Raw genomic sequence first — 19,935 nt, 5'->3', positions numbered from 1 at the left:
ATACTATGTATAGTATATACATAATATGTATAGTATATACATAATATGTATACTATATACATAATATGTATACTATATACATAATATGTATACTATATACATAATATGTATACTATATACATAATATGTATACTATATACATAATATGTATACTATATACATAATATGTATACTATATACATAATATGTATACTATATACATAATATGTATACTATATACATAATATGTATACTATATACATAATATGTATATACTATATACATAATATGTATACTATATACATAATATATACATAATATGTATACTATATACATAATATGTATACTATATACATAATATGTATACTATATACATAATATGTATACTATATACATAATATGTATACTATATACATAATATGTATAGCATATATAATATGTATAATATATGCATATGTATAATGTATGCAGAATATATATGATATATGCATAATGCCTATAATATATCATGTTTAATATGTATAATATATCATGCATAATATGTATGATATATGCATAATATGTATAATCTACCATGCATAATGTGTATAATATATTCATACTATGTTTAATTATGCATAATATGTATAACATATACATAATATTTATGATATATACATATGTATGATATATATAGAATATGTATAATATATACATAATATGTGTAATGTACACATAATATGTAATGTATACATAATATGTATAATATATACATAATATGTAAAATATATTCATAATATGTATAATATATATATTATATGTATAATATAGATAATATGTATAATATGCATATATATAATATGCATAATATGTATAATATATACATAATATGTATATGTACATAATATTTATGATATATACATATTATGTAAGATATATACATAATATGTATAATATATACGTAATATTTATGATATATACTATTTATGATATATACAGAATATTTATAATATATACATAATATGTATAATATATACATAATATTTATGATATATACATAATATTTATGATATATACATATGTATGATATATATAGAATATGTATAATATATACATAATATGTGTAATGTACACATAATATGTAATGTATACATAATATGTATAATATATACATAATATGTGTATGATATATATAGAATATGTATAATATATACATAATATGTATTAACACATATATGTAATGAATATAATTTGTATAATTATAATAAATATTTATACATGTATAAAGTAAATATTCATAATATGTATAATATATATAATGTTTAGTTAATGTAACATAATATGTATTAATATATACATATGTGTAATATATATATATATATATATATATGTAAAATATTTATATAACATTTATTATATATACATATGTACATAATATGTAATATTTCATACATATTTATAATATACGTATTATGTATGTCATACATAATATTTATAATATACATAATTTGTATATATTCATATTATAATTAATATATGATACATATGTAAAATATATGATACATAATATGTATAATATATACACATAATATGAATAATATATATACATAATATGGTTAATAGATATACATAATATCTATTATTAATGATGCATAATATGTATGATGTATACATAACATGTATGATGTATACATAATATGTATAATATATATGTTCAAAATGTATATGCAATGTGTACAATGTACATATATATATATATAACATATATATGTATGATATATATATTATGTATAAAATATATAATTTATATAATATATCGACAATATGATTAATATGTATATATAATATGTTTAATAAACCATGTATGATATATCTTATATAATATACTAACATATGTACATACACTCACATGATGTATTTTGTTCTCTTTCAAATTTTGTGACTTAAAAAAATGCGATGGCCGGGAATCGAACCCGGGTCAACTGCTTGGAAGGCAGCTATGCTCACCACTATACCACCATCGCTGACGGTGAAGGCGTGAAGGTAGCATAAATATAGCTTTTAAAAGCGACTTGCCTATTCGTCTATGTTCATTTTAATAATGTAGGTGGTATTGCTAGGTTATTTTATATAATACAAATTATATAATATCAAGAAGTTCAACTAGATCTAGAGAACCCTCCAACTATATTTCCAGAAGAGGGTGTGACAATGACCTCATGTATATTTTAATTTATAATATTCTAATTATAAGAACCAATAGAAGTAGGAGAAAGAAACTCTACCCATATCTGGTAAACTGCTTCCACATTTGGTAAACTGGAGTTATTGAGTTATGTGGTTATCAATGATCCTATTATAGTCTCTTACAGTGTTACCATGCCTAACAGTAAAATCTGATTCTCAAAGTTTATTGATTGTGCAATTCGTTTGTATTAATAGATGCTTAAAGTAATATAACGTTTGGTCTGTCTTACTCTTTACAATAATAAGAGGAACTTGTCGATTGTGGCCGGCTATTTCATTCGTTTTCAAGGTGGTACTAAGATAGGTAAGCCTAGATAGCTCAGTTGGGAGAGCGTTAGACTGAAGATCTAAAGGTCCCCGGTTCGATCCCGGGTCTGGGCAGTTTTGCCCAATAGTATGGAGAATTCTGACAAACGTTTCTCAACGCCTTAGAGACGTTTATCGTATTTATATTCAATACAAATTCAACACATGTACCTTATACATATATGTATATACACTTAAATATATGAGTAGAGAAGACAGTGAAATATAGAGAGGGAGAAAATGAAAGATATGCAAGACTGAAAATGCACTATCTTGACTTTTACAGAAATTTTGGTTGCTCCGTACAGATTAGACAGACACATACTGTATTCCTTTAGTGTAGGCCTCATGAGTACATTGTGTTTGCCGCATTGTTATTTTCCCATAAGTTAGTCTTTTTATTTCTATTATTATTTTATATATTATTTGTCAAAATACGCCATCTATTTCAGAACGAATGAAAAGGAATAACTTCCAGCCGGGAATTTGTCAGTAATCGACATCTGTTGGATTCTGCCATTTTTCACCAACACTTTTAAAATAGATCGATACTAATACTTAATCCCGTTCCTTTAGGCGCTCTTTTTCGACTGCCAATCTTTGCAAATCCTAAAAATCGAAATAAGAGTGGTTATTTCTTGACTGTTATTTCTTACGAGGTCGGTGGAATGTGCTACGATAAAAAAGGAAAATAGTCTATAGTTTATTGATGGTAAGTTAAAAGGAAATTTTGAATGGTGGTTAGAGTTAAAATTATACATGCACTTTTGATTTTAACTTGCAGTAGTATGAAATAATATTCTCTATGATTTTTTTATTTCCACAGACCGGTTTACACGGAAAACATGAGCTTTGGCTATGAATTTTTTTTGCTTACATTTCCTATCGTGCAAGCCAAGAGCGAATTCATAATATCCTTCATGCTCTTAAAGTTTGTTGAAACAACAGATGTGAATAAGTGCAATTTGTTGTCGCCATGTTTATATTATAAACAATGGTCGTTTTACTTTCGCAAATAAACCCAGTTTTTACTTAGTTGACAATCTAAGTTGAGCCTTATATCTTTCCTATGATCACGCATCAATGAACCTGTCGCGTCAGGCAAAACTGCACTATGACCAGTCGCATCGGCCACACAATTTTCGATTTTTCATATGCTTAACCAGCCTAGCATTATGTTGATGGCAACTAGACTTGCTTTGCATATAATATAAAGAAAAATTCACGCGACAATACAGTCTCACCATTGCCTCTTACGTGATCAGAACAGCCTACTATATATACACTGTATATCAGAACTGGTGATGTAAGTGACACTTTGTAATTCCCTGAGGTCTGATATGCCGACAGAGGAAGCTTTTCTCACGATTGTGTTAACATGCGGTTGCAATTGTATGTATGTTTCTGTATCTGCGAGTTAGAAAATGGGTGTGCATTTGTTTATGTTAAGATATACTTTGCTTTAAATGTTCTGCGCTTTCGTACGGATACTTGCATGTTCACCAATTATGGGAACACTTAGTAATGCCTCGCTGAAAGAAGGAAGAGGAGTCGGAGATGTGTGTGCATGAAAAAAGAAAAAAAAAAAAAAAAGCTGTTTCCATGGAGTTGCCTCTATAAATCCTAGAGAGAGTGAAACAAATATACTCTGACATGCATACGCACAGTCGCACACACGTCGGATATCTAAGAGCATACTCAGAACAGACCTTGAATGATCTAATCAGACCACCACTCGGGTTCCACTACCCACATTCAATCCCAGTCCCAGAGCTATCTGTAGCCGCCTGGTCTCCCGTTTTATTTGTATGGCAATAACACCGTCTACCTCATGTGCTTCTGAATTGGCTATTATATTATAGATGTATGATCATATTCAACTAACCTTTAAGATCATACACGATAGATATACATTGCCCGCAAAAAAAATGAGAACACTCGAGGTTGAGCTACCTTAGTTTCCCATAGATAACGTGCTGACTTAATGGGCGCGTGATCCTCTGCCTCCCCTTAGGAATGGTAAAGCTGTCAACTGTAATGTTGGTTGGCTGTATTGGAGAAGGTTCTTGTGCATGCTTGTGTCTTCGCATGTGCGGTCACACACACATGTAGTTGAAGTGAATATATATGAATATTTCCGTTGCAGACATGTCTTTCTATTTACATATGTAGTTTTATGTGGCTGTGTATCCAACGTTGCTTCTTTATGTAGGAGCCTCTCTCCCCTCCCCCTCCCTCTCTCCCCCTCTGGTTGTGTGTGTTATATTGAAAAATTGTATACATATATATTAAAGAATCATATACATTTGTATTTATATAATTGTTATGGTTATATGAATACAGACATCCGAATACATTTTATATCTATCTATATATGTATGTAGGTAAATGTACATATGTATGTTTTCATATATAATTTTAATATATATGTGTGTCTGTGTATTGTGTGAGTATATGTCTTATATATATGAATATGTATATACATATGTATTTATACAAATATACACATGCGTATGGATATAGATATGTATATATTTCATATGGAAATGGATATGTATATATATCTATATGTATGGATGTTTTAATGTGTATATATACATGTATGTATTAATATGTCAATGTGCTTTCACATTCTTATATATCTATATATATTTTATTTAAATACACGTTTAAATATTAAGTATATATATATTGCAAGATTTTTATGTTGATATATATGAATGCATAAATATAGTAAAATATTTGTATATATAATAGCTGTGTAAAATACATATATATAGATTTTTAATAGTATATATGTTACGAAAAATAGATTAAAAAATATATGATTATCTTACATGAATAAATATATAGATTTATATAAATTCACAAAAGCCACATTAATATATCTATATATGTATAAAAATATATAAAGATATGCATTAGATATTTCTATATAATTTGTATCTTAATACAAATTATATAATATTTATAATTGCTTATATGTACCTTATATGTATAGTTTTTTTTATTCTTAACTAAGGTATATATATAGATACATTAACATACATATGTAATTTGGAGAAATATATGGTATGTATATGTGTGTTTCATATACAGAAATGCATATTTATAGCAATATATATTATTGTATATGCACGTAATAATTTTGGAAAAAAAATATATATTATAGTATGTGTTACGAAGCAGATTCAAAATATGTATTAGTTTTTACATAAATATGTATAGATGTATATAAACACGCACACATCTATATTTGTACATATAACCTTATATAGATTATAATTCTTAAGTATATTTCTATATATATGTATATATATTCTCATATACACAACATGCATGTAAAATGTAAATAATTTTTTTGTGATATATGAAAATCTCCATAATATGTATATATATTCAAAGGCATTTATTTGCTTACATGTATTAGCTGGCTTAAAAGAATTGAGGAAAGCTAGAGAACTGAATCTTTCAAAGCCACACTTCATTTGGGTCTAAGTGTTTAGTGCTTCACTGTATGCCTAACATACTTAGAAGGATGAATGGCGCAGATTGAGAGGATTCGAGGTGAAATTGCCACAAGATTTTATTAAGTGTGATTGATCCATTTAGTGATGAACTAGGAGATTGGAAGACGCATAGAATTACAGAACGCAGTATACGTCATTGAGCATATAAAGGTTTAATTATATGTGCTGGATGCAGGAAGATAGGACGCTGAAGTCGAGCATGTTGACTATAATCGATAGGCGAAACAACAGAGGTAGCAGAAAACGGGCATGTGTTGACTATGTGACGGGATGGACATTTATGAAATAGCGAAGTATAGGAATAGGTGGAGAATGATTATTGATGGGCATCACTGAATGTGAAGCAGCTTCAGGATTCCTTAGACACTTATATACAATTATATATATGTTTATTTATTATATATTATTTACATAACATTATATTTATGTAGATTCTGTATTTATATTCGTATTATGCTTGTATACAGATTATCTATTCTTTGTATAATTCTTTATTATGTATATATACTTCTTCAATTATAACAACATGCTTGTAAATGTCAAATAATTTTTTCTGTGTTATATGGAAACTATCTCCTATAATATTGTACTTTATTTTCAAAAGGGCCATTTATTTGCTTACAGTATTAGTGGGCTCCCCTCTCCTTAAAGATATCTGAGGGTAAGTAGAGAAATGATATCTTTCAAAGCAACACTTCATTTGGTCTAAGTGTTTCGTGCTTTCATGTATGCTACCAGATTAGAAGGAGGATTGGCGCAGTTGAGAGGATTTTCGAGGTGAAATTGCCACAGATTTTATTTATGTGTGAATTGATCCATTTAGTGATGAACTAGCAGATTGGAAAGCGCATAGAATTACAGAGTACGCGTATATACGTCATTGAGCATATAAAGGTTTAATTATATGTGCTGGATGCAGGAAGATAGGACGCTGAAGTCGAGCATGTTGACTATAATCGATAGGCGAAACAACAGAGGTAGCAGAAAACGGGCATGTGTTGACTATGTGACGGGATGGACAATTATGAAATAGCGAAGTATAGGAATAGGTGGAGAATGATTATTGATGGTCATCACTGAATGTGAAGCAGCTTCAGGATTCCTTAGATACTTATATACAATTACATATGTATATATATATATATATATATATATATATATATACTTTTGTATGTATTTTTATATATAACCATATATACATATATATATATATATATATATATATACATATATATATATATATATTTATATATGTATATGATATTACATATATATTTAGACATATAAACACACACTTCTACATACACACGTCATTCAAAATTCATACTTAAGCAGGCGTAAAAGGAACCCAGACAGAATAGGACACGACAGGCAGAGCGATAAGCTCTGAACTCTTATCTCTGTCTTGAGGCATTTGTATTTAGCGATTCCACCAAGAAAGACCATGACACCTGAATGTCTATCTTTCCCACCGGTTTAGAACGATATAGCTAGTGGGTTACAACACTTCTCTATGCACACTTTTATGCACACATACAAACACATTTCTACATACTACACACACACTTCTACACACATACGCACACTTCTATACATGCACTTCTACTCACACTTTTACATACACAGACACTCACTTCTACAAACACACATCACACACACCTGCATTCACAAACATACACACACAGAAACAGTATTATACGCAGACTTACACACACTAATACACACTACTCACATACTTCTACACACAGACACTTTAACACACACGTCACACAAATTTACACTTACATTTCCACACATTTTTACACTGCGTCACTGCATCAATTCACTGTTGTGAGGCACGCATGCTGTTTGACCGAGCGTTTCCTACTTCCTGTGTCTGCTGAAGTCTTTAACTACAGCTGCCAGAACAGGCGTGTTTGCTCCTGAGGCACAGAAAGTGATTCATGATTCATATCTAAGCAGGCTCTGAAGGAACCCAGAGAGAAAGGGATAAAGACAGGCAGAGGGAACAGCTCTGAACTCCGACCTCTCCGACACTTCAACAATGTTACACATACACCACTACAAACACACTTCTACACATGCACACAGACATGACACATACAAACGCTTCTATATGCACAAACTTTACACACGCACTTCTACACATACTTCTACACAAACACTTTACACATACAGTCACACTTTAAACACATATTTTAAACATACACACATTTCTACTTACTTCTATGCACACATTTCTGCACACACTTCCACACACACTCACGATCACACATAAGCACAAATACAGACACACATAAATGCTCATCTACACATTTCGACTCACACATTTCTATACACACTCCTACAAACACAGACACACTTAACACTCACACACTTCTACAAACACAGACACACTTAACACTCACACACTTCTACAAACACAAACACATTTCTACACACTCTTTTACACATGCATAGTTTATGAACACACTTCTACACACCCACCCACACACACTTTTATGCACACATTCCTACACACATTTCTATACACAAACTTCTATGGAAACACACTTCTATACATACACTTCTATGCACACTGTAAGGATAGCTGTCTGGGGAAGCCCGGAAATACATCCAACTAGGCGGGGATGACGGCTTAGGGCCAGAAGAAAGAGGGGAGGGGTTCCGTTCACTTCCCCTTAGACTAAGTCCCATTCCCCAGGTGCATGTCCCTCATGAGGGTCTGGTTGCGTTAATTAGTCCTTATTTAAAGTAATAAATAGTAAAAAGGTATGAATAAAAGCCAAATCCCCAGAAGCAAATAATTTAAAAATTAACACTCGCTTTAAAATGAATAAAAATGAAATGACACAGGGGCTTCTCTGTCTGGTGTTGCCCAGTGTATTTCCCTCATAAGATAAGTTATAACACGTCCAGCTTTGTCCTATCTGGCATATAACTCGAGTACAACCTTGATTTTGTTTCTCCGTCGTTTCAAGGGTATTCCAGGGTAATCCAGGGAGGGTCAGAGAACCAAGTTCCAGAGACAATTTGTTTTATTCTCAGTTCGTCTGCTATTTATAGCCGGCGGGCTATCGACGTGGCAAGTAAGTTTTCACATTTACATTAACCAATAAAACAGAAAAAAGTTCAAACATGGGTATTTACCAATATATATGATTCAGAAAGAAAATTTCATTGTAAAACAGTAAAACGAATAGAAAAATAGTAAGTTTTAAAATTAGCCAAGTGGCTTTAGCATAACTTTAAACAAAATAAAAGTATTAAATAAAAGGATATGGTAACCCACCACTGGGAGCAGTTGTAAAGCACCCGATGCCCAGGTTGTGATCCGGTGGAATAATCAGACAGACTTTCACGTGCCATGGTCTTTATTGTGGACTGTTAATACACCAGACTCTGGGGGTGTCTGGTGATCTGTCTGCCGTGGGTTCCTTCTGTGTCCTTCTTATATGCAAATTCTCAATCACTTTCTACGCCTTAGGCCTTCCGGTAACAAATGCAGCTGTCCAGAGAAGTTGGGTTCCAAGGCGGAGACGAACACAGGAAACAGGAAGCGTCAGGTCAAAGCAGACTGCCAGCGATATTGCATTGAATTTAGTAGACATACTTGATCAATGTCTTGGGTCACATATCAGTACCAGTGCCTTACAGGGTGACGTGGCATTCGTAGTACGTAAAAATAATCTATAATAAAAGTGCGCTTATTCTTCTATATACACAAATTTCTTCAAACTCTTCTACACACTTCATACAAACATTTTTTTACATGCACGCCCTTCTTTTTCCATGCACATACACCTTTCCACGTACATGTAGTCTCATCTGCAAATTCTAAATAATGGCGTAGTATAGTGTTAGCTATATGTTGGTAGCTCTTAGGCCTAGATAGCTCAGTTGGGAGAGCGTTAGACTGAAGATCTAAAGGTCCCCGGTTCGATCCCGGGTCTGGGCATTTTTTGCCTAGTATGATTACGTAGAGGGAAAACCTTATCAGGAGCCCAACACAGCCAACCGAAAATTATATGCAAATGGTCTTTAATGAATATATTTCTCACTTACGACGAAGGAGCCTACTGCGAAATTTATCTATAATTCACCAACATCGATAGCTAATTTGACCTCTTAACTCAAAAAGAAAGGTGTGCGATGGCCGGGAATCGAACCCGGGTCAACTGCTTGGAAGGCAGCTATGCTCACCACTATACCACCATCGCTCCGCAAACTTTGGAGGATGTCCGAGGTTCATATCTTTCATTAATGGATACCCCCCTACCCCCTGTTTCTTTACCATTTGTTGGTACTATATACGGAAACCAGTGGTTAAGATTTAGGAATAGTAATTTTGCTTATTTTGAAGTCGCTGCCTTGCACACATGTATACAAAATAATTATGGTTATTGTATATATTTGTACTTTATATATATTGTGCTTGTTAATATATATAAATTATAGTATATAGTATATAATATATATGCTGTACAATATATGTATACAAAATATATATATTTTATATTTATGAAATATATATATTTTATACTTATATATGTATTTATATGTATATACATGTATGCATACATATATATGCATACAAACACTTACATATATATTTATATATATATATATACATATATATCAGTGTTATTTTATATATATATGTCTATAACTGCTCAAAAAAGCACACGTACATATACATATACATATACACATACATATACATATACACATACATATATCAATATTAATATATATATTCATGAATATGCATGTTTATGTAAGTAAAAATATATCTATATACATTGCATAACCGGCTTTGATTATGTAATCTGTGCTATGCATAAAACATGTATTTGTGTGTGTGCTCTGCGTTTACGTAGGTAAGTATCTATTAGTGTACCATTTTGTATGCATACTATGTGTAATTACTTCTGTGATTCACCAATTAAATGCATCAATAGAGTTATTATATTCACTGTTTTTTTCTGGATAAAATAGTCCGAGGGAATGGCCTGTTAGCTCAGTTGGTTAGAGCGCCGTGCTAATAACGCGGATGTCGAGGGTTCGATCCCCTTACGGGCCAGAGTATGATTTTTTCATTAAAGTTTTTCGATTTCATTGTTTACTGCGTAATTGAATAGACTGAAATATAAATCAATTAACTTTTAGGATTGGTATTATTAAATATACAGATATAATTGTAATTGAATTTAACGTAAATGTTATACGATAAAATTTGAAAAAAAAGAAAGAATCACAATATTATTAGTCCAAGCTGCCTACAAAACAGCGATGGTCGCCTCTCATACCTGCATACGGTGTGCCTCTGTCGTTAGAAGACAATTTACCTTGATTAAACTATTATTGTCGTAAGAAGACAATTTACCTTGGTTAAACTATTATCTACATTATTTTCCGGAATTCTGGGAAGTATAGGAGAAGTTGTTGCCAATCTATTTGTGGTTATTATTAGTCACTTTTATGAATAAGCTTTTGTAACGTCTATATGCACTAAATTAAAATGAATTTTATGGTAGCGATTCGTACCCTGCGCTAGCATTTCCAATTGGAAATGTGGGCCTGTTAGCTCAGTTGGTTAGAGCGCCGTGCTAATAACGCGGATGTCGAGGGTTCGATCCCCTTACGGGCCAGAGGTCATTTTGGCGATTATTGCCATTTCTTTATTAGGCCGTGGCAGCTTACCATTTTATTTTATCAATATCTTCCACTGCTTTATTACACATTCTGACCTAAAATTAGGTTACGAATATTGTAATACTGCATACAACCTTGTAAAAAGGCACATTAGATCACGCTTTTTCAAACAAGTGACATTATTAGGAGATTTTAAAATGGAACAGGTATCTATAGATAAGTTTCTTATTCCGAACTTACATGTCTTGATTTGCCCTTAGCAAGTGGTGTCTTATTAGAAGGGACGGCTGGCTGAAAGTCTGGAAATGAATGACTCATAATTTTTGCACTTATCCCATTCGCATTATATTTTATATTTCTTCTAGTTCACTACACATATTTAAAAGTATAGGGTGGATTGCATTTTCTTAATCATTCAAATCAACAAATCGTAGTATTGTCAATTGCATATAAACGTAGAGTCAAGTTGCCATGAATAATGTCATAAGTCCTGACATCTTCATGCCAAAGTAGTATTCAAATTGGGTGTCTTAAGTACCTACATTATCATCAAACTGCCTAAATCTGATTTAATAACTTTTTACTGTGGTGGTAGAAGTGTCTCTGTATATACTAATATGATAGGCTTTTCATTGCATTGATACTTTAATGCGGGAAGCAGGAAGACGGTATTTCTTCACTTCTTACATGCATCTACCCTAGAGAAGTCATTGCAATTTGTTTTCATTTTGTAGTTAACATATGTGTAAAATAGCATACAGTTGAGGAAATGTTGATTTGTTTAGGAATTAAAAATAATCTTAGGCTAGTTGCCATATAAGCTGTATAGTGTAGGTTTATAGAATACAAGGATATTCTTATTCTGACTTGCACTTTACTTTAGATTAGGGGAAGGACTATTAAAGAAAAAATACACTATGTAAACTGTTTCATATGTTATCATTGCATGTTATATTCAGTTCAATAACATTAGACCCGACGGCTATTATAGGTAACTTCTATGATTAGGTGAATAGGCCCAGACAATTTAATACTTTGAGCCTTTTTTTTCCTCGAAAGTGTTTTCCTTACCAGTATCAGTGCATGTAAATGTTATAAGGGCTGACTATTGTGATTATCATCTCCCCTGTGTTATCCATTAGTGCCTAGCAAACTCATGAGCTACACCTCAATGAATTTTCTTAAGAGGATGTAGTTGATAATATTGGAAAGAATATTACTTTCGTTCTAGTGTTTCTTTGAAGTATAGTACGTAACCCTTCTGTTGAATGTTTATTTTCACAAAGTATTTATTCTTTTAAGACGCAATCAAAAATTTAAGAACATCCTCAACTGTAGAAGGCCTGTTAGCTCAGTTGGTTAGAGCGCCGTGCTAATAACGCGGATGTCGAGGGTTCGATCCCCTTACGGGCCAAGTGCAAGGTTTTAATTTTCATCTTTTACATTTTATTTATTGTATACTCGCACACACACTAGTATTATATATATATATATTTATTTATATATACATATACATATATGTATATAAATATACATATATATATGCACACATACTTAAATATATATATATATATATATATATATATATATATATATATATATATATATATATATATCTTTATCAATATACACATTGCATTTACCAGTTTTCCTAGTTTTTCAGTTAATTCCTTGTATTGAAATATATAAATGAAACGGAAAATGTTTGTGTATGCAACCACTCATTTTACTCTGAACTCGACCAACTTTACAGATTTTGATGAAGCTAGTTTTATACAAGGCATATCAATATTTGTTAACTCGAAGATTATAGTTGGACTTGGCATTAACCCATTGCGTACGGGTGTCATGACATACGTGACGTAGGAGCTTTGGCCTGACGACGGGCGTCATGACGTACACGACGTTCGGGGATTTTGGATCACTGTGCTATTTTATTTTGCTATGAAAAAGGAATGAGTGATGATGGCTACTGCAGTCCTAATTACTATAATTACCGTAATATCGTGCAAGCTTAACGTCCAAAACCTAGATGGCACCACTTTTTCCTAGCACCAGCAGGTGAGAGAGCCTTGAATGGCACCCATCCACGGTCTCTAGTAAGCACTGTCTCTATAGAGCGATGGCACACACTAAGTTGATGAACCCTTGCTCAAAACTACCGCCGATGAAGGATGTGCAGGCAGAACGAGAAGAGGAAGGTGACTCAATCCATACCCAGTGTCTAAAATGTGCTCCTGTGCCAATATGGATGCCTTTCACTGTGGCACTCACAGTCACAAACACAGATTTCATTCCTCTTCCCTACCTCTTCTTGTTATATTTATTGTAGGTGGTTATATGTTTCGTATTCGTTCATGACAGCACAAAAATACGAAAAAATAAAGTTGCCTTTTGTCCTCCCATAAAACAGCAATTCTTCTATCACATTGAGTATAAAGAAAATAATGAGCTAATATGGATAATATACTACAGTTTTAGTCAACTGCAGCACTGATACAGCCTGTCATATGGCACATATAAGTCTCTAAACTCAATAAAACACACAAAAAAATAAAACACAAAAACCGCTCTAGTTTTACAATGAATGACTGAAAGAGAGTGGGATGCTTCAAATTATATTGCTTCAAGCGGTCTCTCTCTAAAATAAAACCTATCCTGGAGGCTGGGCAAGCAAATTTATCTCCGTCTGCAATGGGTTAATAATGATTTCTAGTTTATGATTAACCTTAAGTAACTAAACTCCTCCATATTATTATATGCTATATTATTCTTACGATATTACAAGGTGATGCTCTATATATACTTTATGTAACTTTATTTAACATTATCTATGATGTACACAGACACACATCACATATATATACATATGTATGAATAGATTACATACTTATATATATATAAATATTTGTATACATATAGATATACATATATACATATATTTACATATACATACCTAAACATATATTTACAATATATATATATCTATCTATACATATATATATACATATATTTACATATATATTTACAATATATATACATATATATACATATATTTAAATATACATACATATACTCATACATTTATACACTCATAAACATACACATATGCATAGATATATACATATATATGTATATATATACAAAATATGTATATTTAAGTATGTATATATGTGCAAAGAGAGATTTATAGATATTTATATATGAAAAGTATATATATACATATACACATGTATACATTTTATATATATACATACATATATATATATATATAGATATAGATATAGATATAAAGAGAGATAAAGAAAGAATATATATATGATATATAGTATATGTATAAATATATGTACATATATATTTATATACATATAAGTATAAGTATATATAAATGTATATACATATTTATATGGACATATATACATTCACATACATACGTACATATATCTTATATTATATGTATATATATACACACATATACATATTTCATGTATGTGGACATATGTAATATATTTACATATGTATAAGTATATATGTAATGTATTTACATATATGTTTATATTTACATGTATTTGGTTTTATAAAGAATATAGATTATAAATACATTTATAATTATATATGTACACATATATATATATATATTAATATATATATTTATGTATTATATAAATATGTATGTGTGTATCTTTGTATATACATACATATTTATATTTGCACATATATGTATATATATATATAAATATAAATATATATATATATATATATATACATATATATATATATATATATATATATATATATATATGCGTGTGTGTGTATGTGTGAATGGGAAAACACTACCGTGTTGATACAATGGCAGAAAAGGGCACTTTATACTACATATATTTATTAGAAAAATAGATTAGATAAATCTATTAGGTACATAGTGGGTTTTTGTGTCATATATATGTGTATATTTTTTATGTATACAAATATTATATATATGTATATACCTATTTATGGCTTTATTTATTATTTATATGAATGTCTGATGTAAAAGTACTGTAAACTTCGTTTTTCTCTTCTATTCGTAATTGGTGGTATGACTCAAATTAATTTACAATAATGAAAGAAGTAATCAGAATAGAAAAATTGTTATAACATCAAGATAAATATTTTATTCGCATTAGTTATTAATAGTTGGATTTATTGCTTTATTTATGATTAAAATACAAACCGTTCTATTCTATGGAAAAAAAATGTTAACCTAAATTTTAGGAGCTATAACCTAATCCAGGATTTACCTACAAATTTAACCAATTAAATATTAACGCTAGTTATTGAAGCCACTCTAATATATATATATATATATATATATATATATATATATATATATATATATATATATATATATATATATATATATATAATGTAAATGTATGTATTTATTTATTTACTGAAATATTTGTTTATATATACATATATACATGCATATATGCATATACATATACATACACCCTACATCTTAAGATTTCATGTGTGGATGATCATCATATCTTCAGGTAGGTACAGTTTGCTAAAGGATGATATAGGAAGATCAGTATTAGTAATCTTGAACATATTCTGTAGTGAATGAAATTGTTTAAGGTCTGCATAAAAGTCATGCAGTGAATGAGATTGTTTAGGGTCTGTTTGGAAGTTTCGGTCATTTTCTTCTGAAACTACCAGCACTTCCATGAGCAGCTCTTAGTACAATCTATTCTTAATTCCTTTATAGTTTACATTATTCTTTAAAATATAGCCCACTGGCCCGTAAGGGGATCGAACCCTCGACATCCGCGTTATTAGCACGGCGCTCTAACCAACTGAGCTAACAGGCCTTGACGGTAGCGCTGTCCTCACAATTTTGACATTTTTATCATATATGATTTAAAAGACATTTAGGATTTATACGATTAGGGAGAGGGAGAGGGGGGGTATAAGAAAACGTTAAAAATGCTGACCAGGTCAGTTATGTTCCTGACCTCTGACACAGCAGAATACAGTTAAATGAATTCTTCCAGAAATCAATTTTGGATGGAGAGATAAACATTAGGTTGCTTATTGTTCTTTTGGTGGTGAGGTCAACATATATCCTGTTTCTACATTACAAAAAAGTGATGGTCCATGATACGAACCTCTGACCTGAAAAGTTAATTGGACTGTGATACAAACAAATCTTTAGAGATAATATTGTTTATAGATGATTAACAGATGTATCTGACGAAAATGCGGGAAAATTTATGTGTAAATCGTAGTAACTCCAGGAACTACTGGTATGAATATTGCGGAAGTTTACGGTATAATCATCTCCCAGGACTTATGAGCTGCTACAGGCTAAATGCAACAGCTTACAAATATATTCTGTTATTGAATTGTATAGTTTTATGTATATATATTTACATATATATACATACATACATACATACATACATAAGTATATTTGTAAATAAATTACATACTTGAAATATGTTAAGTGAAGGATAACTCAGAACAGTCTAAGTAATGTCCCTCAGTTGCCCACTGCGTTTAAAATTGTGTAAATGACAAAAAACTCGATTCAGAATATCTGTAAAAACTTTCTAAATTATTTGAAAATCCACACGCTGGTGTCATATCTTACCATGAAGAAATAGGAAGTGAGAGGTCGGTCGGTTGGTTGACCATGACTAAGTTTGCATGACTCGTTCTGCTTAGCTTCTGGGTCACCCAGGTCACTCAGGTTCCACCGTTTAGTGACAGGCGGAAGTGGACACAGGAAACTATTACTTTTCTTTATCATCTTTAGATAGAGCAATAATAGTTACAATTCAGAAGGTCAGGAACTCAAAATATCTCATGCAGCCATGCCGTGTGACTTGTCCTTTATATGTCTCATATTGCAGGTAACACTCTTTATTCTGAATCTTTGATTAGTAATTTTAATTGAATTTCAAATATATTTCCGGGAAAAAACCTAGTTGTATTTTTTGTATGAAAATTCGTGTCTTTTGACAGATGTATGCCAATTTTGATTTTAGATCATGATTCTGTTTATTTACTACAGAACAAAGTGAAATATTGTAAATTTATAAAGGAAAAGGTCTCGGCAGTATTACTTAACATGTACTTATTAAGAGAAACAAGGTTTAAAAATCAATTTCTTTTTGCATATGGTATCATGGAAGTTATAAGAGTAAGGGGAAGGCTGTGATTTGTAGCGAGAGGACATAATTGGTGGGCGTATAAGGTTTGGTATGTACATGTTGGGAATGTAGGTGGTGTACTTTAATTGATACATTTTGTAATATTTGCACTAAAATTTAGGGTATTATTTTGCATGTAAAAATGTCTTAAGTGGGTTTAAGTACACTGGTGTGACTTTAGTGACATTTTCTGCACCCGACTGGAGTGTTTAACCCGTTAACGACGATGATAGATTTGCTTACCCAGGCTCCAGGATGGGTTTTGTTTCAAAGTGAAGCAGCTTAACGGAACATACCTTGAATTTTCCCACTTCCTTTTTAGTCACTCATCGTAAAGCTTGAGCAATTTTTTTTTTTTTTATGTTTTACTGTATTTAGAGTCATATCTGTTATATCACAGGCTCTATCAATTATGTAGTTGACTAAAATTGTAGTTTGGGTCCATATTAGCTCATTTGTTTTCTTTATACTCAGTGCAATAGAAGTATTGCTATTTCAGGGGAGGAAAAAAGGCAGCTTTATTTTTTCGTATTTGTGTGCTGTCATGAACGAATATGAAACATATAACCATCCACAATGAAGATAACACGAAGAGGTAGGGAAGATGAAGGAAACTTGTGATTTTGACTGTGAGAGACAGTAAAAGGCATCTTTTCTGGCACATGGGTACATTGTAGACATTGGGCAATTTCCTCTCGTTCTGCCTGCACATCTTCATGTGCAGTACTTTAAAACTAGGTTAGGTGAAACCCATGTTGCTGAATATTACGGCAGGTATAATAATTATGACTGCAATTGTCACCGTCACTCACTCAATACTCATAGCACAACAAAATAATACTGATCCAAAATCCCCGAACGTCATGACGGCCGTTGCCAGGCCAGAGCTCCTGTGTCTTGTATGATGGAAAAAAGTCGTGAATGAGCTAACGGGTTAAATATTTTTTTTTATTTGTATCAAATATTTCAAATTAAAGTTCCCGCAAAATGGCCACTACAGGTTTGAGGAGTAACATAGTTGATATCCATGGCATTTGATACATAGTAAACAGTGAATGTGTATTTCCGGTAATGTCCATATCTACTGTTTGATTGTGTGTATTAAAAGACGCGCCCAACGTGGGGCTCGAACCCACGACCCCGAGATTAAGAGTCTCGTGCTCTACCGACTGAGCTAGCCGGGCATTTCTGGTAGGGGTTGTACATACAAACAAGTTCTTAGATAATAAAGTAATAACAATGTATTTTAGGGAGTTGAATTTACGGTAGTTTACCGCTACCGTTCACTGTGGAAAATCACTACATGTTAATTCTTTCCACCCCCCATCCCCCCACACATTTAATAAAAGACATCGCCCAACGTGGGGCTCGAACCCACGACCCCGAGATTAAGAGTCTCGTGCTCTACCGACTGAGCTAGCCGGGCTTGTGAAATTTGATTAATATACTTTTAAATCAGAAAAAAATGGTAATTAGTTGATTTATCACGTTATCAATCTACGAAGGTATACATATGTAGTAACTCATAGATGTGTACCTATATTGCCGAAAAATTGGCCACACATTTCCACAGTTACAGTGGAAGTCCACCTTTTCTTAAGTTACAGTATTTCTTTCAACTATGTGATGGTTTAGTTAGAGGAAGATGGAATAATGTACAAGGTTTGGAGGATTTAATTGGTTGTGTGAAATGCATGTATACTCATCCGAAACAATGACACTTTTTCTATAGTTCCCTTAAATAGTACAAGTGGTGCACCGTGGCAGCTGACCGAGGTATCTATAAATGAAAGGCTATGTTAAAACAAAATATAATGGATATCAAAGTAACATTATAAGATGGTATTAAAAAACTGAATATATAAAATAAAATTGAACTTTATGTTCGAATAAATAGCAGATCATGAGCCCACGTACATATACATATATTTACTACTTACATATAAACACACATGAACATACATGTATATATATATACGTATATATATATATATATGTATATATTGTATTCATCTCTCTATATATACATATTTATACAT

At 31.4% G+C, this 19,935-nt stretch overlaps 10 non-coding genes across 10 annotated transcripts; 5 read left to right on the top strand and 5 right to left on the bottom strand.

Annotated features, from left to right (window-relative positions):
• Positions 1 to 1,910: 1,910 nt before the first annotated feature.
• On the bottom strand, positions 1,911 to 1,982 carry TRNAG-UCC (transfer RNA glycine (anticodon UCC)). The gene has a single exon. It is a non-coding gene; the product is annotated as a tRNA-Gly (tRNA).
• Positions 1,983 to 2,513: 531 nt separating this feature from the next.
• Positions 2,514 to 2,586, top strand: TRNAF-GAA (transfer RNA phenylalanine (anticodon GAA)). Its single transcript has one exon. It is a non-coding gene; the product is annotated as a tRNA-Phe (tRNA).
• Positions 2,587 to 9,926: 7,340 nt separating this feature from the next.
• On the top strand, positions 9,927 to 9,999 carry TRNAF-GAA (transfer RNA phenylalanine (anticodon GAA)). Its single transcript has one exon. It is a non-coding gene; the product is annotated as a tRNA-Phe (tRNA).
• Positions 10,000 to 10,189: 190 nt separating this feature from the next.
• Positions 10,190 to 10,261, bottom strand: TRNAG-UCC (transfer RNA glycine (anticodon UCC)). The gene has a single exon. It is a non-coding gene; the product is annotated as a tRNA-Gly (tRNA).
• A 789-nt stretch (positions 10,262 to 11,050) lies between these two features.
• Positions 11,051 to 11,124, top strand: TRNAI-AAU (transfer RNA isoleucine (anticodon AAU)). The gene has a single exon. It is a non-coding gene; the product is annotated as a tRNA-Ile (tRNA).
• Positions 11,125 to 11,618: 494 nt separating this feature from the next.
• Positions 11,619 to 11,692, top strand: TRNAI-AAU (transfer RNA isoleucine (anticodon AAU)). The gene has a single exon. It is a non-coding gene; the product is annotated as a tRNA-Ile (tRNA).
• Positions 11,693 to 13,036: 1,344 nt separating this feature from the next.
• Positions 13,037 to 13,110, top strand: TRNAI-AAU (transfer RNA isoleucine (anticodon AAU)). Its single transcript has one exon. It is a non-coding gene; the product is annotated as a tRNA-Ile (tRNA).
• Positions 13,111 to 16,478: 3,368 nt separating this feature from the next.
• On the bottom strand, positions 16,479 to 16,552 carry TRNAI-AAU (transfer RNA isoleucine (anticodon AAU)). The gene has a single exon. It is a non-coding gene; the product is annotated as a tRNA-Ile (tRNA).
• A 2,455-nt stretch (positions 16,553 to 19,007) lies between these two features.
• TRNAK-CUU (transfer RNA lysine (anticodon CUU)) lies at positions 19,008 to 19,080 on the bottom strand. Its single transcript has one exon. It is a non-coding gene; the product is annotated as a tRNA-Lys (tRNA).
• A 169-nt stretch (positions 19,081 to 19,249) lies between these two features.
• TRNAK-CUU (transfer RNA lysine (anticodon CUU)) lies at positions 19,250 to 19,322 on the bottom strand. Its single transcript has one exon. It is a non-coding gene; the product is annotated as a tRNA-Lys (tRNA).
• Between the last annotated feature and the right edge of the window lie 613 nt (positions 19,323 to 19,935).

The sequence above is a fragment of the Penaeus japonicus genome, unplaced genomic scaffold, assembly GCF_977035675.1.
Source record: "Penaeus japonicus unplaced genomic scaffold, GWHDUDI00000001_assembly GWHDUDI00000022, whole genome shotgun sequence".
Lineage (NCBI taxonomy): Eukaryota > Metazoa > Arthropoda > Malacostraca > Decapoda > Penaeidae > Penaeus > Penaeus japonicus.
This window is presented reverse-complemented; position numbering and strand designations above follow the sequence as displayed.